Raw genomic sequence first — 20,920 nt, forward strand, 5'->3', positions numbered from 1 at the left:
ATTTGTGGTTTTATTCACATGTCTCAAAGAAGGGTAGAGTGAGAATTTAAATCAGGGTGTGTCATGGTTCCCCTTATGACCTGGATCCCCTGAGCAACTCCTTAAGGATCTCTGGCTTCTTTAAGAGTCCCGCCTTCATTCTTTTACCTTACTTTTTCCAATAACATGGGGTTTAGGCTACAGGCATGGGGTGACTGATACTCTAGACACAGGGTTTAATGACAATAGTTTACTGGTAAATTAAAGCAAGTGAATCACAACTAAAGGTATTTACACAATAGAGCTGAGTGATACAAAAGGCATTAAGAGAAAATAAAAGTTACAAAACACAAAATCATTCACCTTAGCTGTACTTAGACTTTTCCAGGCTGCTTCTTCCTGCTCCCTTTTCAGGCTCTGGTCTCTTGACTCTCCCTTCTGCTATGGTTTTACTGACTCTCTCTTTTAATATCCTCCTCCCCCAAAACTGAAAGTACTGCTTCAATGCTGAAGAAGTTAAACTTAACTGGGGTAATGAAACTGAAACCTAACTGGGAAAAGGAAATGAGTCCTCTCAGGGATACCCCCTCCCAACAAAAAACCCAGGCCTCTAAGCCTGACCTTTCCCCCCTTTGCCTATTTAGGCTAGGGGTGGACGAAAGTCACTTACCTGTCGTCGAAGGCCGTTCGCGGTGGGGGGGAGACGCTTTGCTGGTCCTCCTGTGATGTTCAGGCCGGGGGGGAGGCTTCCCGCCTCGCCCGGCCGAAATTCAGGCCGGGGGGGAGGCTTCCCGCCTCGCCCGGCCGAAATTCAGGCTGGGGAGTAGGCGCCTCGCCTCGCCCGGCCGCGAACGCGAAAGTAAAAAAAAACAAAAAAAACCGCCCTCTGATAGGCTACGTGACTATTCACGTAGCCTATCACGGCTAGATCTGCAAAGTCAGCTGTGATAGGCTACGTGAATCATCACGTAGCCTATCACGGGTTTCTTAAAAAAAAAAAAAAGCGCGTACGCGAATGGCGGCCCCCAGAGGGAGCCACCATTCGCGTTCCTTATTTAGTCGCTGTAGTCTACGTAAATGTTTACGTAGACTACGGCAAAAATAAGGGCAACGCAAATAGCTTTGCCCTTATTTTCGCCATAGTCTACGTAAACATTTATGTAGACTACAGCAACCAAATAAGGAACGGGAATGGCGGCTCCCTATGGGGGCCGCCAGGATCCGTACACTCTTTTTTTTTTTAAGTCACCCGTGATAGGCTACGTGACGATTCACGTAGCCTATTACGGCTGACTTTGCAAATCTAGCCGTGATAGGCTACGTGAATCATCACGTAGCCTATCAGGGGGCGTTTTTTTTCCCCCTTTCATTGCAAAGGCGGCGGCGGCAGCCGGTCGAAAGACCGGCTGCCGCTCCCGCCTCGCTCGAACACCCGCCGAACCGCCGGCCGGACCAGCCACCGGGAGGGACATTCGGTGAAGGTAAGTCCTGTCCCGGGGGTGTGTGGAGGATTTCTCCCCGAAACTTGTTCGGGGGGCCGAACACGTTGGCGCTCGGCCCCCCGAAGTTCCGGGGAGAAATTCTCCGCCATCCCTAATATAGGCCTCAAACCTTCACAGGGTGCTTGACTATGTGAGCCAGACTGAGGCAGGTACAGCATGCAGTGCGTAGGAATGGGAGAATCAGTCATAGGGATGTTGGAGGAATCCATCCAGGGGTGAAGTTCAACAGACTTACATCAGCTCAGCCCCCCCCCCGACTGTACTTACCTGTGAGCTGGTCTGACTTGAGGTAGATCGAGTCAGACCAGCTCATGGATTTTCACCCCCTCTGTGCATGCATGCGCGTGCACGCATGTGCGCGTGCACACACACACACACACACACACACACTTAAATCAACGTTTACGCAAATTACAGCCACAATTTGTGCAAACTGGCTGTAATTTGCACAAATTGTGACAACAATATGCTTAATTAGTGCCAATTCCACACACAATTTGTGCAAATCACAGGCACAATTTGCATAGATTAAACATATTACAGCTGCAATTTTGTGCAAATCAAGCAAATTATGGCCCAAATTTGCTCAAATTATGCAAATTCCAGCCACAATTTACATGAATGTCAGTTTAAGTGGTAAAACCCCTTGAGAAGTATTCCTGGATTTTGAGAAAAAAGCTGCAGCTCCAAAAAAATCTGGCAAGCAAGCCTAAAAAAGGTCCCCTATGGCAGCCTTCCCTAATCTAACAGATTCGGTTCCTCCCTCATTTTACTTCTCTCTTCTTAAAAAAATCTCAGGTTCTTTCTCTTCTGAACAAGAACTTTGCAAATTTTGGTAAATTCTTTTAAAAATGCATTGAAATGAAATTCTCACCCATTTGCACCAGCCATGGAGAGGACCAAGACATAGCTGCCTTCTATGCAGCTGTTAAAGATGGCAAGCCTGTCATGTAGGCTCTTCGCCTAGATGGCGGAATGTGTCAGTTTTGGTTTTTCCCACATTCTTTTTTTTAATCTCAAGTTCTTTTCATCCTGAAGATGGAGAACATTTGCCAATTTTGCTAAATTTTTAACAAAGCCAAACTGAAACAAAATTCTCACCCATCCCAAACTGTGAGCAGCTCCGCCCTGCCTTCATTCTGTTCTGATACCCTACTCCCCAATTCCCTCACCTGGGGCTGTGTCCAACTCTACCAGGGGGGCAGGAGATTGAAGTAGCAGGTGGTGGAGGGCAGGGATGTGTGAATTCACTCCCATCCGGGTTCTCCGGACTCCTGACCAGCCCCCAACCCCACTCGCCAGTCTCCGGACTGCGCTTGAGCCCCTCCCACTCTCATTGAGCAGCATGAATTCACCTCAGCAGCCTCATCAAGCTCTGCGGTCACCATTTCTAAAAAAAAAAAATTAAATGGCGATAGCAAAAATGCACAGGTTTTTGCATGTGCAAAGATACACATTTTTGCGAATGCGCATATTCTCATGTGTGAAATGCATATTTTTGCGAAGGCACACATTAGTGTGTGAACGGTAATGTGCATTTTTAGTAAAATATGCATTTTTGAGCATACACAGATATGCACATGCACAAAAGTGTGCATTTTTGCATGTGCACAAATTTGCACATTTTTGCTATTGCCATTTTATTTCTCAGAAAATGGTGACCGTGAAGCTCGACAAGGCTGCAAGGGTGAGTGCAGGCCATTTGCCGAGTGAAGGCAGGGGGCGAGCAGGGGCAGGGGCTCAGTGAGCAGTCCTCAGGGGTGCAGGCAGGAGCAGGTCCTCTGGATTCCCGGACTGAATTGGGTGCCCCCCGTGCCTCCATCCCTAGTGGAGGGCTCTGTTGAAGATGCGAGACGCAACACATTCTTGTTGCTGCTCATGGTCATGGCTATTTTGTTAACAAGAATGAAAAATGTCAATCGCAAAGATCATTTTTTGACACTACAAGAAATTATAATAAGACAGCTCTACTTTTCTCATCTGTTTGATCTTGATTGATAGTCTAATGTGCTGTCTGGGTCCTGATGTTCTAGGTTAATGGCTCCAAGTCCAGGTAAGCAAGATAATGAGAAAGAACACAATTACAATGATTATAGGTGAGGGATCTATTAATCCATGCTAGACAGTAGTCTGGATGTATTGTCAGGAGTCAAGTGAAGCAACTCTTCATACAGTAGGGCTGCAATTGCCAGTAGGGATGTTGGAGAAATATGCAATGGAACCAAATGAGTTCAGATATTTGTGGATCTGGCCAGCAGATTCTGCAGCAGAAGAGTATTTCCCCTGTCAGGTGGATTCCACAGACTTGTGGACCTGGTTTTCCAGCTTTCTTGAATTTTGTGCAAATTTCATCTGTAGAAAAATAATGCATAATAAAAAACCATGGCCAAAACTGCACCTTTCCCCCATATGCTAAAATGTGAAAATGTGCATCTGGGGGGTATTTGCCCATTTTTGCACGTGCAAACTTGTGCATATTTGGAAACTAAACAAATCTGACTCCGTTGATGGGCAGACGATGGAATGAAAGGGACCTGACAGTCAGTGAAACACAGACGGAGTGGATTTTACACAATGGGGGTGGGTAGACCACAACTAGTTCCCTACAATTGGTACTAGAGGTGTTCTTGGGTGGGGATTCACATGCATTCATAACTGGAGGATCCCAACTCTACAGCCTGATGTTATGCAACAAGCAAGAGAAAAAGTAAGGATTTATATAACCGGTTATAAATATGTATTGACATCATTATAAAGACTGATGCATTTGGTTTTAACCCTCCATTCCTTGAAACAGTGATCAATGCCTCAGATCCTCAGAGTTACATTTTCACTAGTTTTTAATTATAATTTTAATCTACGGGTTACAAAACCCAGAGCCATGGCATTCTCCTCCCAGCTCTTGCTGGAAGTTGCCATTTCCGCTAAAACGTTCAACTTCAGATAGATTAAAATTCTCCTCTGCAGGGAATGTTCTGCCAATAGTTATTAAGCAACAAAGAGGCAGATTTCTCCTTTGTGTTAGAGTCACATCCAAGCCAATTTGGCCGCTGCAAATTCTGAGGAGAGATTTATTCCGGACAGGAAGAACTGACCTGTGGTTTTAATTTGCTCTGTAGTCTAGGTTCCTTGAGTCTTCCCTGCTGGCATAGGAGGGGGATTGTGCAGGAACCTACATATTACAATACAGACACCTGTACCAAAGCCTCAACAGCTATTTCTCTCATGCAAAGTACCTTCAGGAGGGAGCTATTTTCATTGAAGAAGAGACAAGAGAGAAAGGGATGATTAGCCCTTACTCTGCCAATTACATGTCCCGTGAAACATCCCCCAGCTGATTGGGTTCCAAATTGACTTTTCAAGATAAAAGGGAGACTGGAACACTGGCAGGAGTAAAACAAACAAAACAGAAAACAAAGACAGCTGAAGGTGGAATTCCATGAGGAAAGCAATTGGCCAGGAAAGGGTTAAGCATCCCTTGCATCCCTTCCTTAATGCTGTTTGTTCAGGGCTTCAGTGCTTGCCTTATTGTAATGAGGGGGCCGAGGTATATCTAAGTGTGCTCTTTCTTTTTCAACTTAAGTCTCATTCTCTGTGCTTTGCAGCCTCCCCATCTGTTTGTGTTTTCTGAAAATCCCCCTAGAGGAGTTAGTCAGGACTAGGGATGCACAGATTTTGTGAAATCTGTTCTCTCTGCATTTGGGGGATTGTCAGGTCCCTTTGATTCCATCATCCGCTCATTGACGGAATCGGATTTTTCCCCATTTCCTGAATTTGTGCAAATTTGCATTTGCACAAGTTCACATTTGTGCAAATTTGCACTTGCAAAAATGAGCACCCTCCAAATGCACAACCCCCTTCCTCAATGCACATTTTGATTCTTTAGCCTCTGGGGGAAATGGACATTTTTGGCTGGTGTTTTTTCTTTTACATATTTTTCTATGACTACATTTGTGTAAAATTCATTTTTTTTAAAAAAGTACACAAAACCCATACAACTCAGGAAAAGCTTTTGTATGCGCAAAAATGAGCATTTTATGGGCACGCATTAGTGTATGTACAATGTGCATTTTAATAAAATACACATGTTTGCTCATACGCAACTACATATGTGCATTCACAAAATGCGCATTTTTCTGTGTGCGCAGATTTGCTCATTTTGCGAGCACCATTTTATTTCTCAGAAAATGGTGACCATGAAGCTCAACAAGGCTGCTGGGGTGAGTGCTAGGGGTGCATGGATTCCCCACCATCCATTCTGTTGGGGTGATCCATTCGCGAGGATTCCATGGAGCCGCACCGGCTATAGGGCCGCTTACCTTGCCGGCCAGAGCTGTTCGCCTCCTCTGCGCCGATTGCCATTTCTTAAAAAAAAAAAAAGGTAGGGATGTCAGAGAATTTCTCCACAAATCTCTGGGAGGCTGGATGCCAATGCATTCGGCCCTCCGAAATTGGTGGAGAAACGGTCCGCCCCCCACCCCCCTGGGATGGGACTTACCTTGTGCAAATGTCCCTCGCGGCGGCGGCTCCCGGCAGCGGTTTGGCGGTGGCGGCGGCGGCTGGTCTTCCGACCGGCCGCCACCACCACCATTTCCAAGTAAAAAAACAACAACAAAACCCAAACGTGATAGGCTACGTAAAGATTTATGTAGCCTATCACGGCTAGATTTTCAAAAAACACCGTGATAGGCTATGTAAATGTTTATGTAGCCTATCACGGCTGACTTTGGAAAAAAAAAAGAAAAAAGCGCATACGCAAATGGCGGCGCCCATGGGCCCCCACCATTTGCGTTCCTTATTTTGGCATGGGTAGTCTACGTATATATTTACGTAGACTACGGCGAAAATAAGGGCAATGCAAATAGGGCAATGCAAATATTTACGTAGACTACCTGTGCCAAAATAAGGAATGCAAATGGCAGCGCCCATGGGCGCCGACATTTGCGTATGCGCTTTCCCCCCCCAAAGTCAGCCATGATAGGCTACGTAAACATTTACGTAGCCTATCATGGCTGACTGCAGGCCAAGGACGCAAACAGCGGTGGCTACGGCCGCCGCCATTTGCTTCCTGGCTGAAACAGAAGTTTCGCGGCCGGATAGGCGGGTCACTCCCCCCTGGCCAGAATTTCGGCGGGGAGGGATGGGGTGCCTCCCCCCCACCCAGAATTTCAGTGGGGAGGGACAGGGTGCCTCCCCCCAACCCAGAATTTCGGGGGGAGGGACGGAGCGCCTCCCCCCCACCGTGAAGCAAGCTTCGGGATCAGGTAAGTGACTTTCGTCCATCCCTAAAAAAAGGTGATCGGCAGGATGTACCAATAGACTTATATGCAAATAGAGCTGTGAATCTTGTGTATAAGTAGGGATGTCAGAGAAATCCGCCACTGATCTCGGTGAGGCCGAATGCCAGTGCATTCTGCCCCCCAAAATCCATGGCGGAACAAAGCCCCCCCACCCCCCACCCTGTGAAAGGCACACAAAATGGGACATCTACCTGCTGCCGTTTGCGCTGCTTTGCGAATGGTGGCTGTGTCCACGGCCGCCATTCGCTTCTTTACTATAGCCATGATAGGCTACATAAATACTTACGTAGCCTATCATGGCTAACGCAGGGATGCCATTTGTGTCCCCGAGGAAGCCGTGATAGGCTGCATAAGTATTTACGTAGCCTATCACGGCAAAAAAGAAAAATGGAACGCAAATGGCGGTGGCTATGGCGGCTATGGCGGCCGCCATTTGTGTTTCCTTTTTCTTTTGCCGTGATAGCCTACGTAAATATTTACGTAGGCTATTATGGCAAAAGAGAGGTGCGCAAATGGCATAGTGGCCGCCATTTGCACCCATCTCTTTTGCCGTGATAGGCTACATAAATATTTACGTAGCCTATCACGGCAAAATACAGGGATGCAAATGGCAGCGGCTATGGCCGCCGCTATTTGCGTCCCTGCAGGCTGCCCAGTGGCTGGATGTCCGGCTGCAGGCGGCCCTGGCAGGTGGCTCCCTGGAATTGCCGCAGAGTGGAGCTGGCCAGAGAGAATTTTTGGGGGAGGGAAGGAATGCCTCCCCCCCACCACAAATGTCACCCTCCGAAAAGGTAAGTGACTTTCGTACATCCCTCCGTATAAGTCTATGTGTTGATAGCTCCAGGACCGGCATGGTCATTTTAATTTTTTTTTATTTCTTTAAAACAGCGTTGCTTTAAATAAATAGTTTATCACTCAGGCCCACCTAAGACAGCCTTCTTTTGTGAAGCCCTAGGAAGAGGAAGTGTTTTGGCTGAAAGTAAATGGAGACAGAGGATTTCAATTAAAAAAACCCATGTAAATATTTACGAAAAATAGTGATTCTCACGGAAGGTATGCAGACTCACAGAGACAGCTGGGCACCAGAATTATGGTTGTCAGTATGGATTTATCTTCATAATTTTTGGAGCAGAAAAAAAAGAGGAGAATTCTGGGGGCTTCGGAACGGTGGAATGGAGCACTGGCCACAAACTGCGGAAGTCAAGCGGCACTGAAGGTACACAATTCGTACATCCCTACTTGAGTCTCAAGCCTGTGACCTTCTTCCACTTCCTTCTGTTATGTGCTGCAACCTCTTAATGGTGTTTTGAGTTCTTGACCAACCATAGTTTACCATTCCATCTGAACTTGGCAAACTAGGGTTTGTTTAAACCCTAGATTGTTCACAATTTAGGATTATAAACTAAAGTTTCATCTGCAAACCTGATTTATGGGCAAACTATGGATTGAGTAAAGCATGTTCTTCAAGATTCAGACAAAGCATTGAACTATGGCTTTTTGAAAACTCCAAAGTGAGTTAAATCATGGCAGCTCAAAGGGAGGAGGGCAATAAGGGAAAGTGTGAATCTGAGGCTCAGATTACATCTGAACTACATGAATGAGGTTGCCAGGTTCCTAGTGCCATGTGTCATGGTTCCATGGTTGGCACCAAATGTTGGTGGAGTGAGGAAGTTGTCCAGTAGCCCATGTGTTAGTCTTGGTGTTCACCTGACACTGAGTTAAAACAGGTTGGAGGCAATGTATACCATCTCTCCCCTGGCTGGAACCTATGTCAAGTGAATGAATTTTCCAGAGTCCCCTGTGATGGTACAGGGGATTCTGGGGTATTTTCAAGTCCCATACTTCACAGCCCTCCACTTCTGACAGGCCATGACTATATCTCTTTCCCTAGTATCTCTTTTAAGGGGAAGCTCTAGGCCAGGGGAAGGTGACTTTTGGGGGCCTGTGGGTACATTCAGCAATTTGAGAAACTGTTCCGGGCACTACCACAAAATGGGCACACTGGATATGAAAGCATTGGCCTGCAGCCACCTGCCATCTTCATTTCCAGAGAGAGCAATCCTGTCTGGATCGATGGTCACCTCTGAGCCCAGGGGTGACCTCCTATCCAGTGCAGGGGGGGAATAGCAGTGAGGGTCTTCTCCTTGCTCCCCCTGCCCTGCTTTTGCAGCTAGGCAGCTGATTTCGGCTGTCTAGCTGTGGAACCTTGGAGTGCAGGAAGCGGAGGCTGGATGACACAAAGGATGTGCCACACCGGCATTTCTGACTTCCCCACCCTGGCCTGCCCCTGGGAATGCCCCATTTTCACCGCTCCATACTGTTCTTATAAGTGCGGAGCATGGGGCTCATCCGCACTTCCTACAAGGCAGCTTGGGAGGGGCTGGTGGTCGGTTCTCTGGGAACTGACCTATCCTATGGCCATCTAGCCATTGACTAGTGGCCATAGGATTGCACCCTAACAATGTCTGTGAGCTTCATGTGTGGCCCCAAGGCACTGATGAGAAAGGAAGGTTGGAGCAGCTAGAGGACCTCACTTTGCTTTGAAGAGATCCAGATGCCATTAAGAAACAATTTTTTTAAAAAAAGTGGAAGTAGGGTATCTCGGAGGGTGCCAAGAAAGTTGTCCATGGGTGTCACATTGCCTGCGCTTGCCCTAGCTTAAATTGCATATGGAACCATGAAAAGCTAGAGATAGTAGGGGTGCATGAAAGTCACTTAACTGGTCTCGCAGCTTTTCGTGGTGGGGGGGAGGCGCTTCGCTGCTCTCCCCGCGAAGTTCAGGCCAGGGGGGGAGGCTTCCCACCTCGCCCGGCCAAAATTCAGGCCGGGGGGAAGGCTTCCCACCTCGCCCGGCCGAAATTCAGGCCGGGGAGGAGGCGCCTCGCCTCGCCCAGCCGTGAAATTAAAAGTTAAAAAAACCCCAAAACAACGCCCCCGTGATAGCCTACGTGACGATTAACGTAGCCTATCACGGCTAGATCTGCAAAGTCAGCCGTGATAGGCTATGTAAATTGTCACGGAGCCTATCACGGGTGACTTAAAAAAAAAAAAGCGTGTACGCAAATGGCGGCCCCCATAGGGAGGGGGCAAATAAGGGAGCGTTGCCCTTATTTTTGCCGTAGTCTACGTAATCTTTACGTAGACTACAGCGACCAAATAAGGAACGGGAATGGCGGCTCCCTATGGGGGCCGCCATTATCCGTATGCGCTTTTTTTTTTTTTTAAAGTCACCCGTGATAGGCTACGTGACGATTGACATAGCCTATCATGGCTGACTTTGCAAATCTAGCCGTGATAGTCTACGTTAATCGTCACGTAGCCTATCACGGGGGCGGTTTTTTTTCTTTGATTGGAATGGCGGCGGCGGCAGCCGGTCGAAAAACCGGCTGCCGCTCCCGCCCCGGACGAAGACCCGACGAACCGCCGGCCGGACCCGCCGCCGTGAGGGACATTCGGGAAAGGTAAGTCCCATCCCGGGGGGGGGTGCGGGGGGGTGCAGAGAATTTCTCCCCGAAACTTGTTCGGGGGGCCGAACACATTGGCGCTCGGCCCCCCAAAGTTTCGGGGAGAAATTCTCCGCCATCCCTAAGAGATAGTCATGTGAGTTTCTTTTGTCATCTTTGATTCTCCTTTCATAATCTCTTAAAGAAAATACTAAGGATACCCACTCCTTTTCACTAAAATAAGAGCTTTATGGAAGGCAATAAAAATTGATGGGAAAGTGAGGTTCAATGTGATGCATGTGCTTTAGGATAGAGAGCATCTTCAAATATATAATCCACAGTTGGGCAATATCTTTATTAGCACCAACCAAAATTCTACAAGAATGTGCAAGCATTCGAGTTAGGGATGTACGAAAGTCCCCTAACCCTGGCTCTGCCGGGTTCTGCTGGGGGGGGAGGTGCTCCGTCCCTCCCCCCAGAATCCTCCCCCCGGAATCTTGACCGCTGGCTCCGCTCCGCGGGGATTCCACGGAGCTGCTGGCCGGCTCAGCCAGCAGCCAGACATCCAGCCGCTGGCTAGCAGGGACGCAAATGGCGGTGGCCGTAGCCGCCGCCGTTTGTGTCCCTGTAGTCAGCCGTGATAGGCTACATAAAGACTTACGTAGCCTATCACGCCTGGCTTAAAAAAACAAAAACAAAAACGCGCATACGCAAATGGCGGCGGCTATGGCCGCCGCCATTTGCATTCCTTATTTTGGGCTGTCTTAGTCTACGTAAATATTTATGTAGACTAAGATGGCGAAAATAAGGGGGAATGCAAATAGCGTCCACTGCACTATTTGCGTTCCCCTTATTTTCACCGTCTTAGTCTATGTAAATATTTATGTAGACTAAGACGGCCAAAAATAAGGAACGCAAATGGCGGCGGCCATAGCCGCCATTTGTGTATGCGCATTTTGTTTTGTTTTTTAAGCCAGATGTGATAGGCTACGTAAGTCTTTACATAGCTTATCACGTCTTGTAAAAAACAACAACAACAAAGCGACAAGACTGCAAATGGCGGTGGCGGCAGCTGGTCGGAAGACCGGCCGCCGCAGCCGCCGCCGCTGCCAAACCGCCAAACCGCTGCTGGAGCGGCCGCCACCAGGAAGATCCGCCCAAGGTAAGTCCCGTCCCAGGGGTGGCGGGGGGGTGGCAGACTGTTCTGCCACCGATTTTGTGGCGAAATTCTCTGACATCCCTAATTCGGCCCCCCAAAATCCGTGGCGAAATGGCCTCATGCCCCCTGCCCTCCGCGCAGAATCCCCCGGGATGGCACTTACCTGGGGCAGATGCGGTGGTGGGGGCGGCGAGAGCGGCCTCCCCCCTGCCCAAATCAGCCCGAGCCAAATCGGGTCTGCCTCAGAAGCCCCGAAGCAGCTTCCGAGTCAGATCAGGGAGTCCATGCACAGCCCTAATATATATATAGAGGGAGAGATATCCCGTTTGACAATGGGGAACGACAAATGCTTCTTACATGGTCAAAAAGGGTATAGCATCCACAGGTGTGATAGAATAGGCTCACATCTAGGGATGTATGAAAGGCACTTACCTTTCACGGATTACGTTTATGGTTGGGGTGGAGGCGTTCCGTCCCTCCCCCTGGAATCCTGGCCGGCCAGCTGTGCTCCGCAGCATTTCTGCGGAGCTACTGGCCGGCTCCGCCAGCAGCCGGACATCCGGCCGCTGGCTAGCAGGGACGCAAACTGATGCGTCCCTGCAGTCAGCCGTGATAGGCTACGTAAATGTTTATGTAGCCTATCATGGCTGACTTAAAAAACAACAACAGCAATGCACGTACGCAAATGGTGGTGGCCATGGCCGCCGCCATTTGCGTTCCTTATTTTGGCACGTCTTAGTCTACGTAAACATTTACGTAGACTAAGAAGGCAAAAATAAGGGGAACACAAATAGCGTAGCGGACTATTTGCATTCCCCTTATTTTCGCCGTCTTAGTCTATGTAAATGTTTACATAGACTAAGAAGAGCCAAAATAAGGAACGCAAATAAGGAACCCAGAAAGATCCGCCCAATGTAAGTCTCGTCCCGGGGGGGGGGCAAGGGGGGCAGGCCGTTCCGCCACCGATTTCAGGGGGCCGAATGCGCTGGCATTCGGCCTCCCCGAGATCCGTGGCGGAATTTTTGTACATCCCTACTCACATCAGGATTAGGACAGGATTAATACAGCCACATTGAAAGGAACCAAAATAACACAATCTCAGTATACCTGGTCTTGAACATCAGCCTGAACCACCAACAAGCTCTGGCCAAAGAAATGAGGAACCAGCCAAAGTACCAAGCAACACTCTCAACAATAATAGGCTAGAATGGGATGTGCAGTACGTCCTGACCTCTACAAAAGCTTCCAGGTTGGGCTTTCTCCCCAGGCTGAGAAACAAGGGCATGTTGCCAATGCTCCCTTTTCTACAATGTGCTGTTTTCATGTCTGCCTTGCCCACTTCACCAATCCTTGGCTTCCCCAGGTATGGCAGGAAAAAAGCTCCTGTGTCAAACCTTGGAGAACCACAGCCAATTAGAGTAGACAATACTGGGATAGATGGACCAATACTCTGACATCTTATAAGGTGGATTCCTGTTTCCCCCTTCCCCTCCCATTCTTAAAGGAGCTGGGTCTGACACTGGGATGCTTTCAGCTGATTGCAAGTTATTACTCAATTACAAAAGATAATAGAGATGATTGATTTCATAGATTGGAAAGGAGCAGAAGACAGAGGAGAAAATGGCAAAAGTAGTGTGAACTGGTCATTTGGCATGCATGGGTTAACCTACATGTAACTACAGCAAATAAAGGAGCAGGGAAGGTAAATGAAATTTAAAGTGAATCAGCGTTGGAAACAGTCAGACTCCAGAGCAAAAAGCTATCATTAGAGCACATGCTGAGGACATCTCCTTCAAATAGCCAAATGCAGACTGAAGTCAGCGGGCAGCAGAAGAATTCCTGCTGAAGGGAGATGAGCGCACAGAAATACAGATTAGATGCAACAGCCCAGCCAGAAGCAATAGCTGTACATCGCTGATGGGCATGCTTTAGCGTGACTTCATGCTGGTGGGTTACACAAGGGATGGACTGGATTGCTATAAAACCCCAGAGGGATAAGGTGCCCGGACTCCAGAGAGCTGTCTGCACAAAAGAAACAAATACAGGTGCTGGAGACTGAAAATCAATGTTCAAAACCTGCAGCTTTCTATCTGGACTCTATATTCTGCCTCCTCAGGGTCCTAGATTTAGTGTAGTTCAGTATTTATGCTTGGGCCACCCTCCAATGAAGTAGATTGAGGCTGTTGCTTCAGGCAGCAGGTTTTGGAAGGGTGGTAAATTGTTAGTTCATCAGTTTGTTGTTGTTTTCCCAGAGGCAATCTGGCAGTCTTTGCATTTCTCATCTCAGGCATTAAAATGTCTTGGGCTGCCCCTAGTTCCCACCAACTTCTAACCTAGGTTCATCTCACATGTTACACCGTTTCATGGTTTCTCTCAGCTTGCCCAAGACCAGTAGGTGCTCAAGAAATTAAGCTTAGGAGGACTTCCCCTGGGCCGCCACAGCACCTGCCTGGGTCCTAGGGATGTACGAAAGTCACTTACCTTTCCATTGATTATGTTGATGTTGGTGGGGGAGGCGTTCCGTCCCTCCCCCCGGAATCCTCACCGGGAGGGGAGGCGATCCATTCCTCCCTCCCGGAATCCTGCACGGCCGGCTGTGCTCTGTGGCAGCTCCGCGGAGCAGCCGGCCAGGCCCAGCCCAGCCCAGAGCCGTCCGCAGCCAGATTTCCAGCCACGGAGGGCTCTGGGGAAAAAAACCCCAAACCCCGCGTACGCAAATTTGCGTTCCTTATTTTTGGCTGTCTTAGTCTATGTAAATATTTACGTAGACTATGACGGCGAAAATAAAGGGGAACGCAAATAGCATAGCGGGCGCTATTTGCGTCCCTTTTTGATTCACCATTTTAGCCTACGTTAAGATTTACGTAGGCTAAAATGGCGAATCAAAAAGGGACGCAAATAGCGCCCGCTACGCTATTTGCGTTCCCCTTTGTTTTTGTCATCATAGTCTACATAAATATTTATGTAGACTAAGACGGCCAAAAATAAGGAACGCAAATGGCAGCGGCTGTAGCCGCCGCCATTTCCGTACGCGGGTTTGTTTTTTTTAAAAACCCAGCCATGATAGGCTACATAAATCTTTACGTACCCTACCACGTCGTTTTGGGTTTTCTTTTAACACAAGACTGCAAATGGCAGTGGCAGCAGCCGTTGGAAAGACCAGCCGCCACCGCCACCGCTGAAGCCACCGCCAGAGCCGCCGCCGCCGCCTGGAAATTCCGCCCCAGGTAAGTCTCGTCCCGGGGGGGATCCGTGGGGGGGGGTGGCAGGCCGTTCCATGACAGATTTCAGGGGGGCGAATGCACTGGCATTCGGCCTCACCGAGATCCGTGGTGGAATTCTCTGACATCCCTACTGGGTCCTAACTATCTGCGACATGAGAGATACATTGGGCTGTATCCTACTTGGCACTAGTGCTAACATATATTAGGTCATGATAGCATAAGCTACCTCTAGCAGAACACCAATAGCATTTGCTGACACAATGGATTTTCCAGGGAAAGCTGTCATGCCAGCAAATACTATTGGTGTTCTGCTTGAGGTAACTTATGTTAGCACAATGAAATTTACCTTCGTGCCAGTGCCGAACAATATACTGCCTAGGGTTGGCGGAGAATTTCTCCCCGAAACTTTGGGGGGCCGAGCGCCAACGTGTTCGGCCCCACGAACAAGTTTCGGGGAGAAATCCTCCGAACCCCCCCACCCCCCGCACCCCCCCCAGGACGGGACTTACCTTCACCGAATGTCCCTCCCGGTGGCTGGTCCGGCCGGCGGTTCGGCGGGTGTTCGAGCGAGGCGGGAGCGGCAGCCGGTCTTTCGACCGGCTGCCGCCGCCGCCATTGCAATGAAAGGAAAAAAAAAAAACGCCCCCTGATAGGCTACGTGACGATTCACGTAGCCTATCACGGCTAGATTTGCAAAGTCAGCCATGATAGGCTACGTCAATCGTCACGTAGCCTATCACGGGTGACTTAAAAAAAAAAAGTGTGTACGGATAATGGCGGCCCCCATAGGGAGCCGCCATTCCCGTTCCTTATTTGGTCGCTGTAGTCTACGTAAAGGTTTACGTAGACTACGGCGAAAATAAGGGCAACGCTATTTGCGTTGCCCTTATTTTCGCCGTAGTCTACGTAAACTTTTACGTAGATTACAGTGACTAAATAAGGAACATGAATGGCGGCTCCCTATGGGGGTCGCCATTAGCGTACGCGCTTTTTTTTTTTAAAGTCACCCGTGATAGGCTACGTGACGATTGACGTAGCCTATCACGGCTGACTTTGCAGATCTAGCCGTGATAGGCTACGTGAATCGTCACGTAGCCTATCAGGGGGCGTTTTTTTTTTTTTTTAACTTTCGCGTTTGCAGCCGGGCGAGGCGTGAAGCCTCCTCCCCGGCCTGAATTTCGGCTGGGGCGAGGCAGGAAGCCTCCCCCCCCGGCCTGAACTTCGTGGGAGGACCAGCGAAGCGCCTCCCCCCCACCACGAACGTCCTTCAAGGGCAGGTAAGTGACTTTCGTCCACCCCTAATACTGCCCAAGTAACCTGAGGGTGCACAAGCGATACTTTTTGCCAGCCAGTTCATGACACATATGCTTGCTATTTTATTTGTGATACCACAGAAAACCCATTGAAGGAAAGCACATCAACAGGTTATTGAGGCAGCCATGGTAACCATTAGATTTAGGTACCATTGCCCTCTATCCACCTTGGTCAGCTGGTACAATAGGGCCTCTTCTACTTATCTGCGTTGCCCAGCTCATTCTTTTCTTTTCTTTTCTTTTCTTTTCTTTTTTTTTCTTTTCTTCTCTTTTCTTTTCTTTTCTTTTCAATTTTAGGTTTCTGTTCTGTTCTGTTCTGTTCTGTTCTATTCTATTCCATTCCATTCCATTCCATTCCATTCCATTCCATTCCATTCATTGTTTTAATACAGAGAAATAACACCACTCAGTATCCCCAACCCACCCACACCTCCCTACAATTACCCCCTCAACAATGATGCTACCTGTTTATTAGCAAGTAGCATTGTCTCTGCAACATATGGTTCAGCCGCACATGCAGACTTACAAAACAAACAAAATATACAAGCAACAAAAGACAAGGGGGAGGGAGAGGGAAAAGTTGAAATGGAGGGGAGGGAAGCTGACTTGAGTAATAGCTTTTATATTCCTTCACAGATCTAGGTTAAGTGAGGTAGCTGCCTTATCCTGAGTCAGACCAGAGGGTCTCCATAGTTCCAGGGACTTTTTCCAACCCTACCTCAAGATAGTTAGGGTCAAATGTGGGACCTTCGGCATGCTGACATGTGCTCTGCTACTGAGCTGTGGCCGCACTGAGTTCCAGGAACGTGGTCTATATTCTTAGATCATATTTTTCACTCGCCTTTTGTCTGTTAAATGTGGCTTTTGCATCCAAATCCAAGAAATCCCTCTGATCATTTTTCTATGTGTGGTGTAGTTGGAGACTTCCAGTTCTGTAAGTCAATATGCTTTGCTCCCATGGCTGCCCATAGAAGCCAAACTCTGTGCCTCTTTCCAGTATCCCATTTCAGTAGTATGTATGTATGTATGTCATTTCATTTCTATACTGCCCAATAGCAGAAGCTCTCTGGGCAGTTCACAAATATAGGTATCCCAATAATAAATTATAAGCAGAAATCCAATGTCATGTCTAGTACAAAACTGATACATTTAATTATCTCATGCCAGAAGGAACTAATAATCAGGTAGAACCATAATGTATGGGTTAGGGTCTCCATGTTTTTAGAGCAAACCTAGCATTTGTTATACCCCAGGATATCTGGTTGGTAAAATCTGTTAGGTGTCCATTGTGTGTACAAGGAGACTTTCTGCTGGGGTAACTGCAGTCACATGTCTAAAGAAGTGTTTTCGATATTCACGAGGATGTAGCTCCACTGAGGAGTATCTAGTGGTCTTGTTGGTTCAGGTGTCTATTTGATCCACAACTCATCTAATGTAGGACCCAGTTCAGTTCTAACAGAGGACTGCAGAAATCTGTGCACCCAAGAGAATGACTCCATCATGCACAGGCAGGGATCCAAGCACCCCAGGAGTGTCTGATGGGGCCAGGGTATCTAGACCAAACCTAGCCCTTAGCCAGTGCTATTGTAAATATCGCCAGAAGGCATTTTTGGGAAGCTTGAAGTCCAGCTTAAGGTCTTCCAAAGTTTGGAAGCAATATCTCTTGTCTGGAAGCTGTGAAAGTGTATTGACTCCTGGATCTGCCCATGTCTGCCATAGAATTGATTTCCCCAATGTGATATGTCCATATGAATGATGGTCAAAGCCCAGGGATGATCCCAGGTCCATGCATGTCCTGCTTGTAGCCATAAGTATAAGGGTATAGATTTGAGGTTTACATAGGTGCTACCCATCCCCTCCAAATGATGCCATTTTCTGCCTTTCTAAGTCTACCCATTTATTCTATCCCCAACTTTTCCCCAATCCTATACTGTGCCTGAGCAACCATAACGGTATTATGGTAGATTCTGAAGTTAAGGAGATCAAATCCTCTCTCAATAACTGGTAGCTGTAATTATATGCAATGGGAAGACTTTGTCCAGGTTTCCTGTGGAAATGAAATTAATCAATGTACCAGATTTCTTTCCATTTCCTGCCCATCAAAATGATGAGTGTTCCACTACTATATAATTCGATCATTTATATGGAAACTTTCCTATAAGTCTCTCTCATTGATTGATTAATTTCATTTCATTTCATTTTTAATCTCAGTGGAGGTCAGGCCAGCACAGAGGCAAATTTTGCCCTCATCTCCATGGTGTCTACCGATGTGGTACTTTCTTTTTTTCACAGGAATGAATGGCAGTAAAGTAATGCATTACATAAAGTCCTTATTAGGTTGTGTGAATCAGCAAAACTTGAGCTCACTGAAGTTCCCCAAATTCCACCTCGAAGCTCATTCTGACTCAAGTCCATATCAGATTGCTAAGAAAAGATGCTTTTTCTCTTTTCTTCTTGCACAAAATTTTGTGCATATTTTTGTGCGTATTTTTCCAAATGCATGCATCAGTTGTGTGCCTCTTTGAAACGTACACATTCTTCCCTCACTGATTAAATTGTATTTGTATGTTTTTGTCAAAAGTACACATTTTTCATGTGCATTTTTCAAATGAAGACATGCTGTTGAATGCATTTTTGGGGTCGGTGACTCACATTGCAAGCTCAGAAATGTGTGGACTTTGACCACAGATTGCATTCATGTCTGTGTTTGGTCCAGAAGATGCAAACTGGGTAAACCCTGATCAAAAATGAACTGAGACAAATTTCTAATACATCCCTAGCCCTAATATAAAATGTCAGTTTTCATATATGAACTACCATCCAAATGCTGCAGAGAGCCAGTGTGGTACGGTGAGGCTACAGGCAAGGAGTGGGGAGTCCTGGCTTCAAATTCCTACTCAGCATTGAAGCTCACTGGGTGACCTTGAGCCAGTCATTACCTCTCAGATTAATCTACCTCACGGGGTTGTTGTGAGGATAAAAGGCGGGAGCCATGCCACCTTTAGCTCCTTGGAGAAAATGCAGGGTTGTCCTTCTTGTGGGTTTCCCATTGACAGCTGGTCAACCACAGAACGCTAGACTAGATGGACCCTTGGTCTGATCCAGCATGGCTCTTCTTGTGTTCTTATGATACAAATGTAGGCAATACACAGTACAAGATACATTCAGACTCAGAATGCTACCCTTTGTATTAAAATAATAATAAAAAGGTAGAAGCTCAAACCAAGAATAGAATGGTAGTTCAGCCTATACCTCAACCTCTGGGTTCTAAAATGAGTCAGAAGGCCTCTTTCTTCTTTTCCCAGTACCCTATGTGGAGGCCTCTTTTGATCCCTTCACCTAGTGACTGCCGTTTGTGTCTAGTGGCTCCCCATGTAGTGGGGTTTATTTTTGGATGTTTGCACTGCCACAATGAAACCCAACAATACACAGCAAGCTGTTTTCCATGAAATGTAATGTACCAGAAGGGGCAAGGAGCAGGGCTGTGAACCGCTTCAGTCTGGAGCCTGAATAACAAGTCGAGGTGGGCTGTTTCGGAGATGCCTCCATGTGGTATGAGGTGGAGCAGAACAGCAACGAAGCACCCCAGAGCGAAGCAGCTTGCATGCAAAGCGCCTCATCTGACTTGGTGATTCATTCTGAGCAACCTAGACCACTTGGCGCCAAAAGTATCAACTTCAGAAAGTTCAGCAAAGGGTGGTGGAGGAGGAGGAGGAGGAGGAGGAGGGAGGGAGGGAGCTTTGGTGAATGGAAACTCTAGTTGCCAAATCAGGACTGGATGTAAACCAGCAATCTCCAATCAGAGACCATGGTGAAGGAGGGGGGAAGATTGAATAACTCCAGAAAAACAGCTGCGTTTCAGACATAGATCATTCTGCTGGTGTTACTTAGGGATATGAGAAGTGAGAAAGCATGCCCCCCCCCCAGCTCCTGCTCTGCTCGCCGGTTCCTCTGCCTCTGCTGAAATCGTCATGTTCTTAAAAAACATGGCAATTGGAAGTCTATGTGCACATAGACTCAAACAAAAAAAGTGCTGTGAATTGCCCAGGCAGGAGGAGGAGGTGAGGTGCACATCCCCGCTGCTCGCTAGCTGTCTCCTCCTCGTGAGCAGGAGACAGCTAGCAGTACTTGGGGGTGTTTCCACCAGCAAGTTACCCCCTCAATTGACAAGGCACAGCACCACTTCACTATAGACATCCTGAGGGTTAAAATGGGGGCTGGTTTCCGTCTTACTATTGGAAGAAAGTAAAACAAGGATCCATGAAATCAAAAAGGGATCCTCCGGTTTTCATATGATTTTTAAAAGGGAGAGTCCCAAAACTACCATCCAACATCTGCCTCCATGGGCTGAAAAAGAAAATTCATGGATCCGCCACTTGTGGGTGCAGCCATGGTGCAATAACAGGGATCTGAGGCAGGGATCCTCTTGATTTCATATGATTCACACCATTTGAGGTGAAGCAGAAGATCTGGAATCTGCTGGGAAGCAGCAGATCTGGGATTCTTAGTGTGCATACTTGGACAAAGATGAGTTCTGTTCTTTGATGTGGGGGGAGGTTGGGCAGGGGGGACCCAATGTAAGAATTCAGAGGATCCATATTGAATTGGGCATCTTATCCATAGCTTTATAACATGATGGTGCCATCAAGCCCCCAAATCTATGTTTTTTGTCATTCAATCCGTGGGCATAGATGTGCTCTGTGATATGACAGTGTTTGGGGGTATCTTTCATGTAAAAATCATGAAGATCCCTAAAGATCCCTGCCTCAAATCCAATTTTTTCCACCATGGCTGCATCCATGAGTGGCGGATCCATGATTTTTCTGCTTCAGTCCATGGAGCCAGATGTGCTTTGTGATTGAATGGTGGTTTTGTGGGTGTCCCCTTTAAAAATCATATGGAAACAGGAAGATCCTTAAAAAAAATTTTTTTGGATCCTCATTATGCCCAGTCCCCTTCATGTTTACTGCTCTGTTTCCCAGCACAAGCATATATGTGTC

Source organism: Heloderma suspectum, chromosome 2 (assembly GCF_057233095.1).
Source record: "Heloderma suspectum isolate Gila_16-S chromosome 2, 16-S_ref, whole genome shotgun sequence".
Taxonomy (NCBI): domain Eukaryota; kingdom Metazoa; phylum Chordata; class Lepidosauria; order Squamata; family Helodermatidae; genus Heloderma; species Heloderma suspectum.